This window comes from Rhinolophus sinicus, chromosome 5, assembly GCF_057876585.1.
Source record: "Rhinolophus sinicus isolate RSI-liver-muscle chromosome 5, RSI-T2T, whole genome shotgun sequence".
NCBI lineage: Eukaryota > Metazoa > Chordata > Mammalia > Chiroptera > Rhinolophidae > Rhinolophus > Rhinolophus sinicus.
In genome coordinates this window covers 19428485-19454517 of record NC_142505.1, presented here as the reverse complement: position 1 = coordinate 19454517, position 26033 = coordinate 19428485, and the positions used below count along the sequence as shown (strand labels likewise).

Genomic DNA, 26033 nt, shown 5'->3' with positions numbered 1-26033 from the left:
TTTATTTTTAATGAAGCACTAGAGAAAAATGAAGACAGAATGCTCGAATTTCAGAACTGGATAAGTCTTTATATAATAGCATAACCTCTTCACTGTAGAGATGAAAACACCAAAACACTAGAACATTATATATTCCAGAGCTACAGAACGTGGGAGTGTGGGTGTGGGTGTTGAGACTAGAACATACTTCTTCAGATGTTTAGTTCAAGGATTTTCTGGATAACTATCTTTAAGAAAATAACATTTCATGACATCTTTATATTCTCCACTTTTAATAGAATGCTATTGAGAATCAGAAGCAGTTCTCACAATATTGCTTGTTTAAATTCACAGCATTCAGGAAACAATTTCAGTAATAACCCCAATTTCTAGCTGCCTATCAAAAACGTTCACTGGTATGATGCTTACAGAATCTAAACTTGCCAGAGAACAACCTCTTTTTTTTTCTTCCTCATTCTTCTGAGCAATTCATTTTTTTTTTTTTCCTACCTAGTTTATTATGCCCAATGAGGGGCTGTGGTTCCCTTGAGACACAGGATTCCTAGGTGGTAGTTCCCTGAAATGCTAATTATTCACTTAAGACAACCGAGAGCCAACGAAGAGAGAAAACTCCCAACCTGCTCTCATCCAGAGGGGATGGAAACTTAACTGAGAAACAGGTCATCGTAAGGCAGACAAGGTGTGCCGGGGAAAAGTTTAGTGAGTGCTACCCTCAGTGATAAAAGAAGACCGCAGGAGTCCACTAGGGTTCATAAACACCATCATAGACAGAAATCAGTAAATATCTACCAGGAACAACAATTTTTAGAACTATGTGGTTTTATCAAATTAAAGAAACTTGCCTCTATTTTTTAATTTTATTATGTTTTCAAACCATCAGTGATTAGCACACATTCCTTAAAGGGAATGACTGCTTACACACCCTCCTGAGAGCAGCAAGGAGAAAGACAACTTGGGAGCCTAGGTCTTGCTTCCTAATGAATTGTAAGCGTACATGGTGACCAGTAGTGGAGGCTTTAGGGATGAAAGGAAAGTAGGTTGCATCAAACTGGATCAGTAGAATGATGCTTCCGTGCCTGCAATGTGGTCTTAAGGACTTGGTATTGGAATCTTATAGGAATCCCCAGCCTAATTTCCATTCAATTCACTGCCCAAACTAGAAGACTGAGAGTTGTCAACAGCCCTCTCTCTCCTTAACCTCTACGCATTTTATCACTTCCACGGTATCTCTGAATCGGTCCTTCCCTCTCCACTCCCACTACCACTCCTTAGCACAAGTGACATATTGCACTGCGACTGGCTCCTAACTAATCTCCTTCCCTTCAAATCCATTTTTCCACACTGTCACCAGCTTTGTCTATCTAAAATGCAAATTGAATCATACCATCTTCTTGCTTAAAACCATTGAGCAGGAACAAAATCCAACCTTCTTAGGATGACATATAAGCCTTTCCAGTTTGGCTCATATTTTCTCTCTGACTTTATTTCCTGGCTCAACACCTCCAGTTCCTCTAAAAATCCAGCTTCCTCTTGCCACACAGGTCTGACTTTGGCATCTCGGTCTTGTGTTTACAGTCAACTGCTCCAGCCCGTCATGTCCTTTGCTCTCATCACTGGAAAAAGTCCTATTCATCCTCCAAGGTCCATTTCCATGATCACTGTCCCAAAAGAGCCTTCTTTCAAGTTTCCAGGCAGAGAACTTCTCTGCCTGTGTGTGTGTATTCTCCTCCCTTATTACTTATATATTATATAAGTATTATATTAGGTTGGTGCAGAAGTAATTGCAGTTTTTGCAATTATTTTTAACCTTTCAAACCGCAATTACTTTTGCACTAACCTAATAGGGTGAAACTCATTGTATGGTAACTCCACTAGCATATGAGTCTACCTTACATAGACTATGAGTTTCCTAATACTATAAAGATCCTGAGAGATCTTTTTAGCAGTTCAAATTTTTTTTTTTATCATGCACTGTACCACAAATGTCCAGTGAAGATTAAACATCAGTCTATTACTGTGCTACATACTAGACACGCAAAGGTTAGCCACGAATGGTGGCTACAGTAATATCACTTAGGGCCTGTCTCTTTGGCATCCTAAGTATGCAAAGAGTTGGAGAGTAGAGAAGAATTCTGTGAGCTCTATACTGGCTGAACTCCATTACAATGTGGTGATTCTCTGGTACGCCAAAATCAGTGGTGAAACACATTGTATGTAATCTAGCTTTTACCAGTGCTCTAGTCACTGGATATAACAGATACCATCATCTTCATTGTCATGTGTCTATGCACTTCCCTATGCTCTCACTCACTACCTGTGTGCTGTACACGAGGAATTCACAACCACTGAATTCTCATTACACGCCTGTGGGATAAGTAAACCTTGGATGGATGGATACCTGGATGGATGGGTTAGTGGGTGAGCTACTGGAATGATGGACAGATGGGTAGATTTGAATTCCTGCTCTTCCTCCCATGAGTACTCACTGCACTTGGCATTTCAAACTGTGACCTTTGCAAAGGATACTGTTTGTTGATACTTAAGATCATCATCGTTTTTCTGGTCTGTCCCCTGTTGTGTATAGGCAAAAAGACTGGAAACTACATGAGTCTGATTAGATCCCAGATGCATGAGTCTGGTTAGATCTCACCAGTGAGAGGCACTTACATGAGATTTAAAACCAGAAGGGAATGAGGAGCTATTATTCTCTGGTGGCAGCTATAGGTAGATAAGTGGCTTTCGGATATCTTATAAGGAATTACCCTTGTTGGTTCCTTAGACATCTGAAATTACTGAACTTCTGGATTTCCTGAAAGTTCCTGTATTGACCTTCATTCATCCAGGTTCCTATAAATTGTATATGTTTTTCCTGTAATAATTTCTTCCTGTCCAAAATACCTAGGATAAATTCTGAGTGATACAGTCTTGGTTGGAAAACCAAAATAAAATGGTTACTTAGTGCTACTGAACATTCAGTGCAACAACCTTTATAGTTATACATCAGCTTTAAATACTTTCAGGGAAGCTTATTGCTTCACAAAGTAGCTAATTCCCCTCCACGAGAATTCCTAATTAGAAAAGAAATTAAATTATGCCTTATACCAAAAATAAGGCTTTGGTTTATCAATTGGAACTTATGTTATAAGCACATAAAACTAACTACTTTAAGCAACCCAAAGACTTCCTCCTATAGGGATGGTAAATCCATAAGGGACTGAAGTGCACATTGCTGCGTTTCTCATTTTCTCAGATTGTAAATAACTACAAGAGAGGGTAGAACGTGCAGTGTGCAATGCAGTGTCCAGTGTGTGGTGGAATCGATAGCCAAGAAGCATTTTCTGCTCTTTCGCCCCATCAGGCTTTCATGATTTTATGGCTGTCTCCCACATACATTACATGTATTTGTCTTTTGCTATCTTTCTGAGAAACATGTCCCTTCCATTCAAGATTTCAAACACTAGACCTGTACCTCATAACCTCTGTAGCTACTATGTTTCATTTACGTTCTCTCATGCTCCCTTTGCTGGGAGGGCAGTTTTAGATCCTTCACTCTTCTCCCTCTCTGTTCCCTTTGAACTTCCATCTTTAGATTTGCCATGGGTTCTTTTATCTCTTTCCTTTATTCTCTCCTGCATTTGCAGCACTCATATGCCTCACTGGTTTCAACCTTTCCATTTCCCACTTCCTTCATCAAAACTTGCAGCTTTCTTCCTGTCGTGGTTAAGTACTTGTTATTTTCAAGCTCATTTCAACAATAGAAATGAAAGTACTCCTAATATGGAGTTAATTAAAAACATTATAATATACACATAAAACAAAAACAAAGTTCTTTTCAAGGGAATAGCCACAAATCAGTCTATAAATTTGATGCAATTCAATCAAAACCCCTATTGATTTGTGTGTAGTCATACTACATATTATATAATAGGTATCTTCATACACTACTGGTGGACATTGAAATTGGTTGAACAACTTTGGAGAAAGGATTTCCAGGATTTAGCAAAATTTGAGGATCACGGGCCTGTGCAGCCATCAATGCCCAAGAATGTTTATGACAAAATCGTTTGCAATAGGTCTAATAAGGAAACAAACCTAATGTACATCAGCTAGACTAGGTACAATAACTGTGGTCTTTTTACACAAGACTATACTGTTGTATTTCATCTATGAATATGAAAAAACATGGATAAATCTTACAAACATAATGTTGAGCAAAAGAATCAAGGTACGAAAGAATACTTGCAGTATGATAAGATTTATCTAAAGTTCAAAAATAGACAAAATGAACTATATTGTTTAGGGACACAGCTTAGGTGATAAGTTATTATGACAAACAAGGAGGTCACTCATTGCCAAGTGTAGTAAGTTGAATGGTGGCCCCCAAAATATATGTCCGAATCCGAACCCTTCTAACCTGTGCATGTGACCTTATTTGAAAAAAGGGTCTGTGCAGATATAAATAAGGATTCTGAGATGAGATCATCCTGGATTACCAAGTGGTCCCTAAATCCAATGGCACGGGTCATAATAAAAGCCAGAAATAAAGGAGAGGGGGAAGAGAGGAGAGAGAAAAAAGAGAGAGAGAGAGAGAGAGAGAGAGAGAGAATGTAAGGACAGAGGCAGAGTTTGGAATTATGGAGCCACAAGCAAGGAAGGAATGTCTGGAGCCACCAGAAGCTGGAAGAAGCAAAGAACAGATTCCCCTCTAGGATCCCAGAGGGAGTGCCATCCTGCTGACACTTTGATTTTGGACCTCTGGCCTCCAGAACTGTGAGAGAATAATTCTCGGTTGTTTTAAGCCACTGAATTTGCGGTAATTTGCTATGGTAGCTTTTAGAAAGTGATACAACTAGCATAGAAATTTTAACTGGTAGCTTGTTAATAATGATCCAAAAGTCAAGAATGAAAGGCAAGGTGCTGTACTGTAACACCTTCTCTAAAGAATGGGAGAGAGTATGAGAGAAAATGAGGGGGAGAGAGAGCATGAGGGTGACAGAGCATGAAAGTGAGAGGAGAAGAATGATCTTGGGCTGGGGGGGGGTGGGACCCTCAGAGACCACAGGAGAACCTCGGCTCAGTGGGAGATGAGCAGCCAGCCACAGGAGGCTCATCACATAGCCTCAGGATCAATTTTCAGAGACACTCTTTCATCCCCAGAGTAATTCTGGCTTGAAGCATGTCACCTTTGTCTGTCTTACGAAGCTTCTTTCCTCCTGACTTATCTGCATTCATTCTGGGCCCCAGCTAATACTTGTGTATTATTAGTAGTAATCGCTCCAGGAATAATTTTAGCTTTCAACTCTTAAAATAGAATAAAACATATTTTAAGAGCTAACCCCACTGTGAGGACTATCTATATGATTTGTCCCCAGAGAGTACAAATCCCTGGGAAGTCACTGCATAGATGTCGTCCCAGTGAAAGAGAATACTCTCTGTCACAAGTCTGATAATAATTTATTTTTTGGTCAATAATTATTAAAAGTATTAGTCCACATGACATTTATAGTGTGATTGTATTTTATACTGTGTGAGTTGGTCTTCACAACAGCTCTGTGTCATAGATAGGAGAGACACTATGATCCCTATTTTCATTTCTTATTTTTTAATCCCAACTTTTTAAATAAACTCTCTGGGCATTTAGTGACTCCCCCAGGTCATTAAGATAGTCATGGATGCAATTATAATGCAAACGTAGAATTGCTGACTCCTTTTTTCCTGAAGTTAATTCTATGTTGATCATTCATCAACTTTATTTATAAACCAACAATTATTGAATAGGTACTATATTTAATGCTATATGTAATGCACTGGAGAAGAAGTATACAGTATGCAAGGTAGGAGATACACGGTAGAGTCTCTGACCTCAGAAACTTTGTAGCCTTCTCAGAAAGACAAGTATTTAAAGGCGTTGAAAGAAAAATGAAATATATAGAGCAAATACCTGTGATAATACCCCATAATAACAATCATTTTTATATATTGTAATTGGTGATTGGCTCTTTTTCTCCAAGTAGCACACACTCTCACACATGGGGGTGGGCAAATGTGGGCATAGGGAGGAGGCTGGCAGAGCTAGGCAGGGAAATGGTTTGGCAAGTATGGACATGTAAGGGACCCCTGCATCTCAAGTATTCTTCCAGCTGAGAACTGGGAACTGCTAAATGAGGAATTTTTGGTATTGCTATCACTGTCTTGGATGTACGAGTCTGGTGCAAGACCCAGAATTGTCTCTACTGATAATTAAGCCAGAACACACAACCACACCCAGGACGAGTATAGATTCTGGTGTTGCATTCGGACTCCTATTCCAACTCTGCCCACACCTAGGCAAATTTTGTCCTTTTTTATGAATGAAAAAAAAAAAAAAAAAAAATCTCCATATAGTCCAAATAAAATATATGACATATAAAAGAAAATGAACTAAAAATGCAAACAAAAGCTGTTGGATGGTTGAAATGCCCATTATTAAAATGGTTTCACAAAATTGTTATCCAGTTAATAAATTTTCTAGTTAAAATAATTCAAAACATACCACACTTGAATTATTCACCATGAAAATTTGATTTCAAGTTCTCTCGTATCTACATACCAGGGGCAGATTTCTCATGGAGATGGTGGAATGTGATTGTTTTCTTCTCTGGTAGGATTTGCATCTAGATGTCAGGAAGCCAAAGTCAGTCCCAGCAATAAGATACATGTGGGACCATTGTCACTATTTTATTTACTCTGAAGTTAGTAACACTACCCTGGTACTCTTTTCACAAGTTGAACTGGTGTCCATTAATACCCTTTCTACTCTACTGTAATTATTGTTTACATCCAGGTCACACACCCAAACCTCTTCTGGATTCAGAAAAGTATAAGAAATGGGGGATGGACCAGGGTATAAAACATAGAAACTAGTGGCTTTTGGCTAATTGAAGCTCAAGCATCCTTCCTAAAGGCACCAAAATCTGAAATGTTTGTGTTTTTTAAAAGTGTAGGCAGAAAAAAAGTCTTTTAATCTGGTTGCTAATTTGTAATATCTGGCTTACTTATCCAGTTTCTAGACTGTACCAAATGCCCTTGATCTACCGACTATGTGCTATTTGTTTATCTAAAGACTAGCTTTTAACTTGACAAGGGTAGGCATTTAATAAATATCTCATGAACAAGTGATTGAAAAATAATGAATTAAAGAATGAATTCTTCAATTTTTAGAACAGGAAATATGTTCTGGGGAAAGCAAAATAAATTTTACTATGTTCCTGTTATATAAAAACTGATATTATCTTATTTATTTATGTTACTGAATTCTTACAAAAACCTTGTGAATGTACATAAGCATTTTCATTTATCAACTGAGGAAACTAATCCTCAGAGATGGTAAGTGCTGGATCCAAGGTCATATAGTTATCAATGAGTGAAACTGATTTCTTGTGAAGTTAAAGTCTTCACATGTTCATTTTACTATATCAGAGTACATTTTCTTGACTCAGCTAAAATACCAAATACAGCCTGACAGTGAAAACATTAAAAATTTGATTCTTCTGACAGATTGTCAATATTTTATTTCATGGTCAGAGTGTTTATGACACCATGGACTAAATTGGAAGCCTTATTTGCCTGGTTATTGGACTGTGTCAGTATGATGTCCCATGATGATACTAATGTTGGAAAAGTTGAGATGTGAGTACAATGCTCTGGATTAAATGTAGACTGGATTTTGGAATGTGCTTCAGCACGCTGTGATACACACCACGTTGCTGACACCATATTTTCCATCTCCTTTTCTTTCAGCTCTTAGATACGTCTTGGCAAATTATCAGTGCTCAAAAGGATCATTTGAAAACCAAAGGGACGTTTTAAGTGCAATGATGAGGATTTAAGGAATCTGAAATAGCAACCACAAAGAAAATTCTTCTGATAGTTTTTGAAGCTCTTTCAGAGTGTCTCAATATGTGCTTCTTGAGCAAAGTGTCCTTCTTTGTAGCCTTTGACAAACTTAAAGAAGTATTAAAATCAAAGAGTCTTCCTTGATGTTTGACAGGGACTTATCATATAAAATGTGTTTTTAGAATAGCAGTGATGGACTTTTGCAGTTACTCAAAGGAAATGATATGCCAATGTCAATGGGAAGCTGGGAAGAGAAGCTAGGGCAGGCAGCAAACTCACTCTGTGCCTTCTCCGTAAGCCGACCTGGTGCTGAGCCAGGGGGGAAGATAGCAATGATAGGAACACCAGTAGGGCGTAGCTGAGGCACAGGCCATACTTTGGTCCCTTGCTATCCCGAGGTATTCCAAGAGATGGTTGGATCTCAGACTGACTCTCTGCAGTGAGTACATTTTAGTGTGGTTGTAAAGAGCATGGACAATAACCATCCTTAATGTTATACCAGTTTGAGCTACATCTTCTGTAATTAGAGCTGAAGGATCATAACAGATAGAATAATAATAACTACCGATAAGGTTATTATGAGTATTAAAGGAGAGAATGCATTTAAAACACAGTACATTAAAATATAATGCTTGACATATAGAGCTATAGGTAGTGGATAATATTTATAATAAAAAAAACTATTACTGGCTCTATTGTTTTTCTGACTCTATTGCAACTATTCCTGATCTCTGTCTTAAAGAGCTCATGGGGTTGACGTTGCTAGAATGTGCTTGTCTTTATATGAACCAATGTTTGTTCTGCCACAATAGCTCAATACACAAATGGAGTAATCTAAACTCTTCGTTTCACTCCCATCCTGCCTCCTGAGAAAATCAGCAAGAATTTTCTAATTATTCGGGACATCTTTCAGAGTAGCTCATATGTGCTTCCCCCAGAATTCTGCTTTTCCTCAATGTCACCTAGAAAGACCTCAGGAGCCTGATAAGCAGCCTGGAAATAATTGCCTCTGCCACTCACTACCGTCACCTCCCTCTTGACATTGTCACCTCCACTGGTGGCCCTACCTCCACCAGACACATCTGGTGTCATGAAAACACTGTGAGACTCGACATGCCAGGGTGGCGCGTGCCGAATTCCTCAGGGTATCGTGTTTGGTATGTGGAACCCAAGGTATTAGGTTGGTGTAAAAGTAATTGTGGTTTTTGCAATTATTTTTAACCTGTTAAACCACAATTGCTTTTGCACCAACCTAATAGCTTTAACAATGGCCCAATATCTTAAAGGAATTTTAATAAAAATAAATGTTTAGACCTTTAGTTTTGGCCTCTTTCTGCCTGCTAACCCTGTACATATTATCTCACTTTTCTAGACTTAAGTCCTTTAGGGTCTAGGCTTAGGAACAATTAACAGAGGTAACTGTCATGCATTACATGGAAATTTCTCTTCATTTCTATTGACTGAGTTTTGGTTAATGGGCAAAATTTGTCCGCTTCTCTCTCTCTCTCTCTCTCTCTCTCTCTCTCTCTCTCTCCCTCCCTCTAATTTCCCAGAGTCACATATAATTTTAGCAGTTCTTTTAAACTTTTAGATATTCCCTGAGTCACATGAAACCCAATCATGCACAAAATTGGGGTTTCGTTTGGGAACCCCCTTCCCACCACCCACTTCTACCAACGACCTAGAATTGTCAAGCAGAAAGGACACCTGTCATATTTTTCCTTCCCACTTCTTAGCATTCAGTAGGCCACGTTTTATCAACTCAGACTAAAGAGAATGTTACTTTTCCCCAAAATTGCAGAGAGTGTTTTTATCTTTTTCCCTATATAGTTCTCCAGAAATGGTAGGAAACTCTGAAGGCATGCTGTTCATCTTCTTAATCCAATGCTTAAAAACCTCAGTGTCCAGAAATGATCCCAAGAGTTGGTCTACATCCCTCGCACTGTAGCACAAAATAAAATTGTTCTCATTTGATCCTGTGTGAAAACAGAGATAGGATAATCTACACAATCTCTCTCTAATGTAGTATCACCCTCTAAGCAAATGCAAAAGCACGTCAAATCTGTTTTTCTTCAGCATCAATCATTCTACGTATGTTAATTATTTTCTCCCTCCATGTTTCTGATTTCCCAAGGAGTCTGTTTAGCTACTTCTTTGAAAGGTCTTCATGTTCTCCCATGCCTCCTGATCAGATAAAGAAACTCGAGCTGCACTGATCTTCCTTTATAAGTTTTACTTTCTAGTGCTTTCCTAGTCATCACCACCTTCCTCCTGTATCCTCTCCAGTATTCCTGTTCTGAATATAACTGACTTTCAAGTCAATGCTCATGAACACACACATTACCTTCCTGAAGAGATGATTAAGTAATAATCATCTCCTGTCCTCTAGCCAGACAATATTTCAATCCTGATGACAAAAGGCGGTGGGGATATACATGCGGGTACCATTCTTTAAAAATGTACTGAGTAATGGAACTAGCACCACTATGTTCATAAAGGTTTAAAATTTTAAGAGCATTTACAAAATAATCCCTAGAGAAAACTCCTTAAAATAATGGATGTTATAACATATATCTCTTGTTGTATGGGTGGCATTTTTTTTTTTACTGCCACACAGTCATTTGATTGTGACAGTTAAGAGTCACACTACAGAATTGGTTTGTGGAAATAAATGAATAGGAGTGGAGAAGAAAATAAGTAGCAACACTGGAAGAGCCCAGAAGGTCGTACATGCAGAGATGGGTTCTGTGTGGTCAAAGAACCACGGGAATTCAGATGTTTGTGGATAAATCAATAGGATAAAGTTTGCATATCAAAATACTTACAAAATTTCTGAACTTTTCTGTTGAGCTAAAGAGGCAATAGGAAGGGACATTCTTTACTCAATTCTCTTTTCTTATTTCTGTAAACTCTGGTTTAACAAGACCGGAAACATTAAGAATGAAGAAATTAAAGACAAAATAAACAATGACTTTTCAGAACAGGGAGGGGCCACAAATATGAAAATTCCATGAGCTGTCTCTACAGAAAAGCACATTTGCAACAAATACAAGACACTGTAAATCCAAAAAGGGTAGTTTAGTTTCTTTGTCTCAAGAAAGTTGATCCATGAACTAGGGGATTCTTATTTATGACTACAGAAAAAAATAATAAGAAAAATCATCCAAGTAATTATAATCTGATCATATACCCTTCTCCAAAATTCTAAACATGCTGTCTACACAAGGAGCCCAGTCTTCTTCGGGGAAAATAAATAATGTTTGAGGGTTAAGTACAATTTTTCTATGTAGTTATGTGAAGCAGAGAATGAAAAATCACTGCTCAGATGTCCTTTTACAGACATTTCTACATTTTTTTCATTATGTTAGCAATGACTCCAACTTTTATTTCACATAGCTGTGGTCATGTCAGCATTGTTGTATTCTATTCTGAGCTATTTTCTCTCATTTAGAAAAAAAAATGAGAAAATAAATAAACTAAATAATCAACCAGCCATTTAATGGACATTGTCAAAATGCCTCTTATGTGCCAGGCACTGTGCTACAATCTGAGCACAGAGAAATAAAACCCAACCCAGTTTCTCCAGTGGCTCAAAGTTTAGTGGAGTGGTCCTAGAAAAAGGGAACAACCTATAGAGTACCATGACAAGAGTTACACAGATGTGATAAATAAGACATTGGAGTGAGGGGAAAAAACAAACAAAAAAATTTAAAAAATAAAAATTTTCCCTTGTCAAAACAACAAAGGTTTTTTACCAAAAACTCAGAGGTTCAGATTTTTTCAGGCATATAAGGGAGAGGGTGACATTCTAGGAAAAGGGAACAGTCTAGGTAAAGGTATAATTGATCAAAAGAACATGGGTCTTCTGAGCACTTTGAGTTGACTGGAGTTGGAGAGTGGAAGAAATTATGAGAAAGGCTAGATTACTAAGGGTCGTAATTTCTCCATTCTGGGAGGGCCTTTTACTGTAGGCCATAGAAGATCATAAAAGATTTTAGCGGGGTTCTGACATAATCAGAGAATATAGGACAGAGGACTTTGGGTCACATGGAGAGTGGCAGCACATGAAGCTTGAACTGAGGCAGTGGTAACAGAGCTATGAATTACTATGTATCTAGTAACTGGATGAGAGGAGGAGGTGTGAATGACTCGTTTTAATTCTTGAAAATAGTCACCCTAGTCCAGGTCATCCTTAAATTTCTGAGATTTAATTCCATCTTGTTTTAATTCTATCCTTTGTGGTTCAGGCAAGTTGCTTTCATCTACGAGACTGGGCTATTGAGTGAGTTGAAAATTAATAAACGACAAGAGAAATGAGACATCCAGAAGAGAAGCCCTGGGGCTCTCTATTTGAGGGCTGACTGCCACGAACAAAGTAGTGATTAGCTGAGGCCAAAGTGAGTGTGATTGTAAATGCAGTATGAGGAGATGGGGTTGGATAGACCAGATGTTTCCCACTTTGCTTTGGGAAACCAAAGCCCTAGAGAAAGGTTTGGAAAAAGCCACCAGGGACCACTAACCTATGAACATGGTTGATTGCCTTGATAATGATCTTTCCTCTCCACAAGTTTCCAATGATAGGAAATGTGGCAACATAAAGGCCATTTGCCTAATCAAGTCCATTCTTAGCTAAACTGGGAACAATGCGCAGAGCATTTTTAAAGACTCTATTGTTATTCTCTGACCTTCCAAAGGGGCATGGGTTGTGGTTATGTGGTTATCCAATTTGATTTAAAAACCCTTTCAGCTAAATAACACCAGCCTTATATTCTTGTTGAAATTCCTCACCAGGAAAACGCATCAGACCCTCCTATCCATCATACAATATAACACTGTATATCAACTGTAATTGAAAAATTAAAAAAATATATATATATTTTAAAAAAAGAAAGAGGGTGCTAATAATCCTCATGCTAATAATTTGGGACAGTGGCACAGGTTTTTGCTTTGAAGCCTTCTTAGAGATATTTGCTCTTCTGATGATGAAAAACGCTAGTAATCTGGCCAGCCAGTTGGAAAACATCATCTCTTAAATTTGATAACTTAAACTTGTATCAGCTTAGTACTAGGCAAATGAAAGAAAAGAATAGATAAGTGTTCTGAAAGAGAAGCTAAAACTTACTAAGACTTAACAAACATACTACTCAGAATGATCCATGGGCCAGCAGATTAGCTTCACCTGGGAACCTAGAAATGCGAATTCCTGGGCACCATTCCAGGTCTGCTGATTTAGAATCAGCATTTTAACAAGATTCTCCAGGTGATTCCTGGGCAGTACATTTGGGAGCCAAATGGAAAATTTCGTATGGTAGACATATGGAGCAAAAGTAGCCAAATGGCCCATTCCTTTTAGACTTCTAACCATGTTTTTGGTTTTTCTATCACTCTAAGGTAGAAGCTCTTAATTTATATATATATATATATATATATATATATATATATATACATTTAGCGTGCATGGACCTCTTTAGCACTCTGGTAAGGCCTATGAATCTTTCTACAGAATAATTTCTAAATAATAAAAATGAAATACATATGATAAAGGAAACCAATTATACTGATACAATTATCAAAATCAAAATTTAAAAAATGTATATGAGGTGAATTCTACCATTCAAAACAGAACTAATATTAATCCTTCTCAAACTCTTCTAGAAAAGAGAAGAGGAGGGAACACTCCCAAACTCAGTTTGCAAGGATACTATTACTCTGATACCAAAGCCAGACAAGGACAATACAAGAAAAGAACATTAGAGACCAATACTCCTGATAAAAATTGATGCAAAAAACCTCATAAAATACCAGCAAACTAAATTCAACAGCACATTAACAAAATCATACACCATGAGCAGTGGGATTTATTCTAGAGATGTATGGATGGTTCAACACATGCAAATCAACAAAAGTGACACACCACAGTAACAAAATAAAGGACAAGAATCATATGGTCATCTTGATAGATGCAGTAAATGCATTTGACAAAATTCAACATCTTTTTGTGATTAAAAATTCTCAACAGACTGGGTGTAGAGAAAATGCACCTGAACATATTAATGTCCATATATGACCAGCCCATGGCTTATTTAATGGTGGAACACTGACATCTTTTACTCTAAGGTCAGGAACAAGACAAGCATGCACATTCTCGCCACTTTTATTCCACAAAGTACTAGAAGTCCTAGCCAGAGCAATTAGGCAAGAAAAAGGAAATAAAAGTCAACCAAATGGAAAAGAAATAAACTGTCTCTATTTGCAACTGACATGACATTATATGTATATAATGTCATGTCAGTTGCAAATAGAGATATATATATAGATGCCTAAATACTCTACCATAAAATGGTTAGAACTAATAAATTATTTAATACATTTATGGGATACAAAATCAATGTATAATACAAAAATCTGTTGTATTCCTATACATCAACAATGAACTATCAGAAATAGAAATTTAGAAAGCAATGTCATTTACAATAGTATTAAAGAACATAAAACAGAAATATAATAAATTTAAGCAAGGAAGTGAAAAATCTGTACACCGAAAACTATAAGACACTGATGAAATAAATAGAAGACGATACAAACAAATGGAGAAATATTCTGTGCTCACAGACTGGAAAATTTAATATTGTTGTGCTCACTTTGGCAGTACATATACTAAAATCGGAATGATACGGAGAAGATTAGCACAGCCATTGTGCAAGGAAGACATGAAAAAATGAATACTGTTAAAATGTCCATACGACCCGAAGCAATCTACAGATTCAAAGCAATCCCTATCAAAATGGCATTTTTTTCCACAGAAATAGAACAAACAATCCTCAAATTTGCATGGGACCAGTGTACAGCCAAAGCAATCTTGAGGGAAAAAACGAACAAAGCTGGAGGCATCACACTTTCTGTTTCAACCTATATTAAAAAGCTATAGCAATCAAAATAGTATGTCATTGGCATAAATACAGACACATAGATGAATGGAACAGAATAGAGAACCCAAAATAAACCCATGCATATGTGGTCAATTAATGTACGATAAAGGAGCCAAAATACTCAGTTGGGAAAGCATAGTTTCTTCAATAAATCGTGTTGGGGAAACTGAACAGCCACATGTAAGAAAATAAAATTAGACTCCTATTTTACACCCTACTAAAAAAAAATCAACTCAAAATGGATTAAAAACTTGAATGTTAAGACCTGAAATCTTAAAACTCCTACAAGAAAACCTAGGGGATGATATCCTTGACATAGGTCTTAGCAATGATTTTTGGGATTTGGCACTAAAAGCAAAGAAGCACAAGTAAACAGATGGAACCACATAAGCTTCAGATTGAAATTTGCTAAGAGAGTAGAAAGTAAATGTTCTCACCAAAAAACAAATTAATGTGGGAGGTGGTGGATGTGTTATTAATAGTTAACTCAGTGGTGGCAATCCTTTCATAGCGTATACATATATCAAACCATCAGTTTGTACACTTTAAATATTTTACAATTTTAGTTATCAATTATACCTTAAGAAAGGAAGAAGAAGCGAAAACTTACTAAGAGTTACAATCTACAGTAATATATATGCTCTTATATTCATGCATTGAATGACAATATCTAGAGGTAGGGCTAATATTCCCATAATTTTGAAGTAGTGGTGTTAACCATACTTGGGAATATCTGCAACAACTATAATGTAATATAAAAATACCTGTGACAAAACCATAGATGCTGCTACTGTGGCTTCTACCAGCATTTGTAACTAAAGGAACTAATAACTATTAGCTTGAGGTTAGTAAAAATTAAGATATAATTGTCTTCCAAACCAAGTTCACAAACACCCCTGAATTCTATCCACAGGCCCCCAGTTGAGAGCTGCTGTTCTAAGTGGTTAATGTAGTATATTATGGTATGTGTTTTAACTTGGCCTTGAGGGTACCTTGAGTCATCTCCATTCAGTCACCTTCAAGCACATGGTGGAGTGAATGTTGAGGGGGCTCATGTGCTTCCCCATCTACTACCCTTTCCAGTGTCTGACACCCCCTACCCCCATTTGATGGCTTAGTGTTCTGAATCATTAAAATGGTAAGGCTGAGTTAGATGAAAAATTTGTGAGTCTTTAGTTTTCCATATCAGATCTGTTATCTCAAACATATGATTATTTCACAGGACGATACACAGAAAGAATTGCATTTGTAGCTTCTAAGTTTAATTTTTATTCATTTAGAATTTTTAAAATCTCATATAGATTTTGATTTGGTATTCTAACTCAATTAATGGTGTTGCTTGTACCAAAAAGCGAAAAAAAAACACACCAGATTAAAATAGTGTGTTTGTATTTTAAAGTCATCATGAACAAATGGCATAATAATGGCCTTATGAAAAAGAGGAAGATAAAATGAGTTAATGGTGGGGTGAACATTTCACTTTCTTACTGAATTAATTTTTAATAAAAAGGCAAAACATAACAGAGCCTGGCACATGGTAAGCATTCAGCAAATATTTGATGAATCAAACAAGGTACCAGAAAGAAAAATACTCAAAAAAGACGTCTCCTAATAATCGCTACTCATTTTAGTGATAGCTACACCTAATCGACATGGCAATATTTCTGTTTTAGGATAGACTTTATTAGAATAAGTGAACTGAATTTAATACTCTCTCAGGTTTATTTAAGTTGTAAAATTTGATAATTTTAGTATAAACCTGTGGACCTGGGGGGCAGAAATAATTTGATATCATGTTCAGGAAGTGGCTTTGGCACTGTTTAGTACAAGGTAATTTAAAACCACCAAAGTATTCTCATTGTTAATATTTAAGGAGTTCTGGGAAATGTGTCTATTTATTTCACAATTTAAAATAAACAAGTCTTAAAAGCAATCTTTTAGTATCTCTGAACAAAATTATCACCAAGCACAGTTAGAAATAGCTTTACATAATCTTTAATCCGTGTTTATGAATTTAAAACTCACTCCACAATATCAGCCCTTCAATCATTAGATCCTTCAAAAAAAAAAAAAAAAAAAAAAGAAGAAACCAACCAAACAAAAACACTTATAACTGAGAATTGATTATATTCATGACAGATGTTGAAAATAAGCCAAAAACAGAGACTCATTGGTAACTTGTCTTCATTAGGTTTTCAGATGAAATTTAAGAAGTCTGAGGCTATGCTAATTTTCAGTTTAGTGTAAGTATTACAAAAGTAGGGTCCTCTGGAGTAATTTGTATTGTTCTCATCTGAGTTGATCTGAAGCATGCAACCAAAGCCCAAGAAATTCTTTTCTACAGTAAATTGAATCCCCTATTTGCTAAGAAGCTCAATTTTAAAAGGTTCTTTCCTAGGCCCTTCTGTTTATATGTCCAGTGTGACCCTCTGCCGACAAATCCTAAGCTTACTACATCTTGATAGAAGGCAGAGTAGATGGACTTTTGCTCTGGTCCATGGTGTTGGCATGTGTAAATTTTAGAAGAGATTGTTGATGCAAACCAGTATTTCTTAAAACAGAATCCCAGGCTCTTGGACCCACATTTGCAATATTTTCTTCCTTAGCCATGACATTCTGCCCTCTGCCCTTACTGTATTCTATGTGGTCCTGATAGGTTCTACTCTGATTTTAGTCATAGTAAGACACGTCATTCTTTCTGGAACAAAACAAGATATATGAATTGTATATTTGAGAGAAGCATAAACATCCATCAAGAGATTAATACTTGGCTTCCAATAAACCCAATTTAGATTCTGGCTTCATCACTTTTATCTGAGTAACCTTGGGTGAGGAGCATACACTCTCTCTCTATCTCAGTTTAGTCATCATAAAATACATCAATCGGTGTATAAAAGCTGGTTTAGAACAAATACTTAAGTATTTTTTAACTAAACAATTTGTAAATATAATGAAAGAAATCATGAAGAATGAACTTATACTCTAAAATAAGAATACGTTTTAATAACTGTTTTATTGAGATATAACTTACTGTAAAATTCACCCTTTGAAACTGCACAATTTAGGGCTTTTTAGTAGATTCATAGATTTGTATAACCATCCCTTCTATCAAATTCCAGAACAGTTTTATCTCCCCCCAAAATTACCCCCATACTCATTAGCCACCCCTCCTTATCCGTTCCCCCATCTCTATCCCTCCTCCCCCACCCCGGCCCCTGGCAATCACTGATCTATTTTTATCTCTTTGGATTTGCCTATTCTGAACATTTAATATATAGGAGATCGTACAATATACACCCTTTGGAATCTGGAAACTTATCATAATGTTTTCAAAGTTCATCCATGTTTCAGCATGTGTCAGCATTCCATTTCTTTTCATGGCCAAATGATATTCCATTGTATGGATATACGCTTTGTTTCAGCTGATGGAGATTTTTTGCTTTGGGGCTTTTTTGGTTTACACTTTTTGGCTACTATGATTAATGCTGCTATGAACATCTGTGTTCGAGTTTCTCTGTGGATATATGATTTCTATTCTCTTGGGTATGCACGTAAGAGTGAAAATATGAAAGCATATGATAACTCTATGTTTAAGTGTTTGAGGGACTGCCAAACTGTTTTCCAAATGTCTGTACCACTTTACTTTCTCCCCAGCAATGTGTGAGAATGCCAATTTTTTCATATCCTCACCAACACTTATTTTCCATTTTTATTGTTAGTATTATTATCATAATCATCCTAACGGGTATGAAGTAGTATCTCCTTGTGATTTTAATTTGCATTTCCCTAATGACTAATGATGTTGACCATTTTTCCCTGTATTTATTTTTCATTAACATATTTTCTTTAAAGATATGTTAATTCCAGTCTTTTGCCAGCCTTTATTGAGTCATTTGTTCTTTTAATTGTTAAGTTGTCAGAGTTCTATACATATTCTGGTGCAGTGTATCTTCTTCCTTCTTTATGTGCTACTCTTCTTTTACTGTAGTCTGCATTGTTTTCATTTATTCTGTCTGGTTTAGAATTCGTTAGCTCTCGGTTTAAGGGGCATTATTGATTGTATGAAGCAACCTTAGTCACTTACCCTTGTATCTGCTCAGAGTTAATTTTAAATGCATACTTTTTTTTTTTTTTTTTTTAATTTGTCAATGGTCTTATATGGAAGATTGCACCTTCAGTACCTTTAACCAAAGGCAGGTGGTTTAAATGCTCAGCCTTATTTCAAATGTTGTCTGCTTATTATTTGTGCAACTCAATTGCTAAGTGGAGTTCTCTGTCTTGTGTCTCCATTATCTACAGTAAAGAGCACTTTCTGGCAAACAGTAGAGGTTGGAAGGGTTATATATGCTCCCTGGCAGGAAGTCACTACCTGATAAGCATCTGATCTGAAAATAATTTTCCCCTGTGCAGTGTTTCCTGTGTAACATGATTAGATATGCCTTCTCCAGGTGAAGCACAGGAAGGAGAGTTGCCATTTGGTTACTTTGTGCCTGATAGTATGCAGGTTTTAATTTTCTAGCTTGAAAGGAAAACTTCCTTTAGCTCTGTCCTGAATTAAATCCAAATCCTAGTATTTGTCCATTACTGTTTTCCAGTGACTAGAAAGGTGCTAGAACATTATAGGTACTCAGTAAAATATCTGTTGGGTGAATTAATTCAAGGACGTTTATAAACTTTCTAACCTCATTTCTTCTTAAAGTCAGGCCATACTCTGAGTTCAATAGGTTTTTCTCCATTTCCTGAACTCTCCGTGTGATTGTCACATTATTTTTTCCATGAAATTTCTTCTGCTTAAATTGACCTGCTATGGGCTCTTTCTACCATGCTAATTTCTTCCATGACACATTATGTATACCACCTCCATTATGACTGTCACCATAGGCTACCACTCAATTGTAAATACTATTACATATATGCTATGAATCACACATCTCTTATGAGGCATTTCAGTCCTCTAAGTCTCACCTGTCCCTTGGCCTAGTCACTGCTGTATAGACCAGTTCTGCATGGGTTCAGACACACTTCAGGTAGTGTGACTTGCTAATACCTCATCTCATACCCATGTTTAGACCCTTCCCCCTCCTGGACTGGGTTGTCCCTACAGAAACAGGCATGAAATATTATAGGAATAATTTGTCTTCCATACATGCACCCATGTAAGCCACTTCAGGCCAAATGGGGAAAAATTCACCAAAGGAAGACAAAAACTGGTAAATAAATCCTTTCAACCTTTTCCTCAAGGATAGACTGTCCTAAAAAGTATTATTCAGATGACCTCCCAAAACACTGTCTTGTGAGATCAAGCAATCATTCACATTTGACAGCAGACCATAGCCAGCTCCATAACAAATTATGTTTTTCCTTTCAGTGCCCCACTATCCCTTTTGTTCATGCTCCTTGACATGTCATTTCCTGATAAGAATTCACATAAGCCATTGTCGTAGGCTTTGATTTCTGGGAAACCCAGACTACGATATAATATGTGCTCTCAATGCTAGGAATAAAAAAATATATAAATGAAGAAAAATATAGCTCCCACCCTGACGGATCTGATAGGGGAATGGAAACATAAATTACTAACCATAATTAAAGATACCCTCTGCAATAATTGAACTATAAACAAAGTACTAACAGAACAACAATGAAATGACATTAAATTCTAATAGTGGACCTGGGTTTGAAAGATTTAATAGCGAATATAACATTGAATTAGACTTCAAAGAATGAAAAGCATTATGCTAGGTGGATAAGGTCGGTGAGAAAAGCCTATGAAGACCAACAGAAGAGCATAAATGAAGGGAAAAGAAGTTGAAAAGTACATTATAGACATAAGATGTTTAATCATATGTTTTCCACATTTGATTATGAGTTCCTTCTAAACAGGAACAAATATTAAGCAACTTGGTATAATTTAGTCTTTCATTCATTCAATAAAAACTTACAAAGTGCCTGGCATTTCATATATAATATTTGCTTAATAAATTGGTGTTGGTTGGATCTAAGTTCTTAGCCAGCTTTTACAAACTCGGAAAAGTAATATGAACGTCCAAGTGTTGTTTGTTATCCAAGAGCTGATAGAAACACCTTGCTTTGTATTTTGACAGGGTTTTGGACTTAATGGTGAAAAAACAAATAGTTCTGTGTGATTGCAGCTACGCAAGGCAGCCTCATCATGGCTGCTGGGAGCATTTCTGTGAACAAGCATTCATGTGTAGTCCGCCTTCAATGTAGCCAGATGATTCCAATTCACAGCCTTAGGGGAAATGATCTGAAGAATGTGAAAGATTTCAGGGGCAGAGGAAGTACCAAGACATAGAAATATTTTATGCTCATTTTTTTACCATATTAAATCTCCTGTGAATGTATGGCTATTCTATGAAAATGAGACTTTTTAAAAAAAATTACATTATCAAACATTTACTGGGCACCTACCATTTTTCCAGTATTGTGTTCAATGATAAAATAGGAAAGGCAAGTCAATTTATTCTCCTTTTTCAACCCAGTAGATTGGTGATGGCTGCCTGGAGCATGGGAATGAGAGTTTTGAAGCTAAATCTAGACTCAGACTAACAGAGATTTGTGATTAATAAGCAAGGTCTGTCCTTGATGAGGGAGGGGTATGCTGGAGCTCATTTGCCTCATATTTGCTACATCCTTGCCCTCAGAGGATAGGATGACTAAGAACGCTTGCTTTCTTGGAGCCCATAACATAGTGATGCCACTTGTGGATAACTAATTAATAGAGTGAAACAAACTGGTAAGGGAGGTTGGGAGGGGGAGCGTCTCAATAATTCCGACTTCCTGAAGGGCAAGGCTGAAGATATTTCAAGGAGAGCCGCTTTAATCTATTTTATATCCAGTGCTTTCCTGTAAGCTACATTGGAAAAATGTTGTTATATAATTAAAAATATGTGAAAAACACCGACACCCTCCCACTCTTCTAAAAGTTATTTCCCAGAGCATCTACTTGCTCTCACCATAGACAGCCTCTGGAATATTGGTTCTCCTTCTATGTGTATGCATTTCCTGTCCCTTAGGAGAGTGTCAGCTCCCTTGACACAAAAGTCAGGGCGTCAACTTCATTTCACCCACGCCACACCTAGGAGAGTGCTTTTGCATGAATCAGTAAAGAACTAAATGAATCTCATCTCATTTGTTCCCAGCATGTCGCCAGCCAGCCTTGATGGTACAAAGATTCTGACAATGGGGGTGGTGAAAGAAATAGTTAATTCTGTTTCTACCACAAGGGAATCTCACGTTAGTATCCAACAATGTCGTTCCTTGGCTAACGCTCACTCGAGCCACAGTATCTTTGCCAAAGGGCCATTCAAGAACAGAGAGTTAAATTGATTACATTTCAGCCTCAGGGCCAATAAAATCATGGAATATGGTGGTAATACAAGGATGGTGAAAGGCTTATTGAACTTGAACTACACGGGTAATTTAAAATGACAACAAAAGGCTCATTTTCCTTGACAGCAGGCAGAGGCATCATCTAGCCTGGCTTCTTAACGTTCAGGTTCACTTGGCCAGGGTCACTCAAGTGGCTTCTTGCCCTTTGTTCTATGTGGAAACTGGTGAGCCATGTCAAGCCTCCTGGCTGGGCAGACAGAATACTTATAATTTGGACCGCAGAGCTCTCAGCTCAAGAAAGGGCAAAAACTTGGACAAACCTAACAAACAGATGATCGCCTTTGGTTTGGTTCCAAATGAGAATCAATGCAGCATGGCAGCTGATGGAAAGAGTATGCACAAGGTAGAGATACACTCACAAGATAACTACATAATTTTGCAGTCATTTGGCACTTGGTCAGACCAGAGGGAGCCCCACAATAAATCATAATTTTAAGATTGCCACTGCCAGGGAGACATGTAAAAATTATCATTTTCACCAGAGCGGAATAAAAGTCTTCTTTTCCTTTTCTTTCCTCTCCCCCCATCCCTATTCTTCTCTCCCTCCACAGGCAGTGTGGCATTTTCACACATATGTAGAACAGCCCATGTGAGCAGACTCCATTGCCAAATCTGAAATATTTTCCACAGTAACCTTAGCTAGTACATCAACCCTAAAAATTTAATAATGAAGGAATATATATATATATATATATATATATATATATATATATATATATATGTGAGAGAGAAGCATGTGATGTACTTTTTGAATTCCCAAAGCTTTGGCAAAGATGGAATAAATTAAAAACGTTATAGGGCTTTTAGGATCAGACTTTAAAAATGAAAGTCAAGAAAATGTTCAATTTAACATTTTTTTTCCTGCAAGTTTTCTGGCACTGAGTTGATAAATTCTTATTTTATAATCAGAGAGTTGCTATCTCCATCTAGTTAGGAGAGTTAAGTGAAAATACTCATCTTCCAATGACTAGGTTGAGTATTTGTTACAAAGGATAGTACAGCTGGGGAAGTGGAGAGGCAGCTGAGCTAGAGTGAACATATCGAGCGAGCTGTGAGAGGTTTTGGAGGAGAGAGCTGAGCAAGAGATAACATCTATGAGAGACCACTAGCAAACAGGTTGTGTTAGGATGGTAGATTGAATTAATGGCCTCATTTCTTCTCCCCTGCCAGTATCCATGCCTTTTGCAATGTGATTTTGCACGTCCTTCCATTACTTCCCTACTGTTTGACTTTAGGCTGAACCATGCAACTTGCTTTGGCTAATGGAATGTTCACACACTCAATGCAAGTGGTAAACCACTGCCTAAAATTGCCAAGTTCACGATAGTTTTTTGTGTTCTGTTTCCTCATTTACCACTTTTGTCTATTTCCACCCTCCCTTGGTAAGTCCCACATCTTTAATTTCAGAATTAATCGTTTATTTTACAGAATCCTAGTGAGGAAAGTTCCCATCCCCATCCATTTTAGCTCAGCATTTCATAACAGTACTTAATTGTATCATCTAGTTTCTGCAACTTTAGTAGCTTCACAACAACCTCTTGGGGGCATTTGTCACATTTTTAAATATACCTGGGGTGGTGCCAAAACAATGTATACAAGTGGACACTTGATCAACGTTGCTCAAGCAGTAGTTCACCATCATCATAAGTGTCTGGACGCTGATGGTAACCACTTTGAACACCTCTTGTAATTGCAGAAGTCAAACGTGACTTGTATTCATCTTTTGTTATTGATATATATTGAGTATTACAATTTTAATACAGTTTTCCTTTCTTAAAATGTGTATACATTTTTTTGCCACCCACCATATACTTAAAAAGCCCTTATTGTTGAAGTGAAAATACTTTAAGGAAGAGTCTGTCCCACAATAGATCCTATGGGGTCTAAAGCAAGAATTGGCAAACTTTTCCTGTAAAGGGCTGGATAGTAAATATTTTAGGCTTTGCAGGTCCTATGGTCTCTGTCATAACTACTGGACTCCTCCAATGGAAAGTAAAAGCAGCCATAGAGAATGTATAAATGAATAGGTGTGGGTGTGATCCAAAGTATTTTATTTTTACAAATAGGTAGTAGACCAGATTTGGCCTATGGACTGTAGTTTGCCAACCTTTGTTCTAAAGAACAAGCCAGTGCTTTTAAAATCCTTTAAAATCTAATGTAAAACACTTACATTTTCAATGCATATGTGAAAAGTACTGCAATGAAGAATGCATTTCTTAGCAACTATTTGGCCATTTCAAATTTCTACTCATCTGACTGTAAATTAATTTGTGCATCATAATTTTCATACTGCTTTATTTTTAATGAATTAAAATAGTTATTATTGAGTGCAGGTTACTATAAGAGAAAATTTAGGATCCTTAAGTTTCATAAAGTAGCCCATTAGTTTTTCTCATAATGGCCTCGTAAAAATAGCAACTATTTTGAAAGTTATTCAGTTTTAAATTTGTACTTACATAGTTTTCCATGTTGTGATTATTTGTTTCTTTTTTTTTTTCTTTTTTCTTTTTTTTATTGGTTTGAAAGCAAAGTCTATTTAAATACTGGATCTTTTCTTGGGAATTTCACAGTTCTCATTCTATGATGAAGGTGGTAACTAGTTGCTATGGAGATGATTACCAAAGCTCCACTGAGGTTTGTGATTTCTTGTGGGAAATGAGCATCAAGAACAAATGAATTTTTTATAGCATTTTTAAATTACAGAACTAACCTTTAAACTGACCCTATCATATTATCAGTGGAATTATCTAGTCATAATTACTTCTCCTGGTAATGAAAAGTTGTTGGATATTCATACTGAAGCTCAGCTGTACGGAACACAGAATTAGACACAGCCATAGGCCATAGCCTATATTCAAACCACAATTCTCTCCGGGGAGAAAGAGCTAGAAAAATGGCTTCTCAAACTTTCTGACTATTGTTAGATATTTTTGCAAACGGAGGCTAGAAAATGTAAATTTAAGACTTTTTCTCTCCTGACATGTCTGTACTAGCAATTTTCTGGGTAGACTAATGGAAAGAAAGTTGGATTGGTCATTAAAATTAGGTTCAATTCTGTTACAAAGATCCTTTAGACTAAGATTGCCACATTTAGCAAATGAAAATGCAGGATGCCCAGTTACATTTTAATTTCAGACAAATAACAAGTGCTTTTTTTAGTGTGTGTGTCTGTGTGTGTGTGTGTGTGTACTGGGGTTGCCAAAAAAATGTATACACATTTGAAGAGATGTTATCTATACTCAAGCAGGAGTTCACCGTAATCAGAAGTTTCTGGACGCTGTTGGTATAACCACTTTGAGCACCTCTTGTCATTGCAGAAGTCAAAAGTGACTTGTATTCATCTTTTGTTATTGGTATATATTGAGTATTACAATTTTAATACAGTTTTTTCCTTTCCTAAAATGTGTATACATTTTTTGGCACCCTCTGTATATGTGTTTGTGTGTGTTCCATGCAATAAATACTAAAATTATTCATTGTTTATCTGAAATTAAAACTTAATTGGGCATCCTGTGTTTTATCTGGCAACACTTCCTTAGAGAAATCACATGCATAATCTTTCTGAGCCTCAGTATTTTCAGTTAGATTAGTTTTCATCTAAATACTTTCTATCTCTAATAGGATTTTTCAAGGTTAGTAAAGGCTAACTGCTATAACAAGTGCTCCTCGCTTCTCAGTGGCTTTAATACAACATGAGGTATTTTTCTTGCTCATACACATCCAGTGGGGTTCAGCAGCCTGCCTTCCACATGGTGGTTCAATGATACAGGTTCCTTTGTTTTCTAGCTATGTCATTTTCAAAATATGGTCTCAGTG

The 26033-nt window shown here is 36.8% G+C and overlaps 1 long non-coding RNA gene and 1 other non-coding gene across 3 annotated transcripts in view; one reads left to right on the top strand and one right to left on the bottom strand.

Moving 5' to 3' along the window:
- Nucleotides 1-26033, bottom strand: part of LOC141567096 (uncharacterized) — a 239907-nt gene that overhangs the window by 117720 nt on the left and 96154 nt on the right. The gene's annotated exons all lie outside the window — the stretch shown is intronic.
- LOC141567415 (U6 spliceosomal RNA) lies at nucleotides 14509-14615 on the top strand. The gene has a single exon (XR_012489998.2). It is a non-coding gene; the product is annotated as a U6 spliceosomal RNA (small nuclear RNA).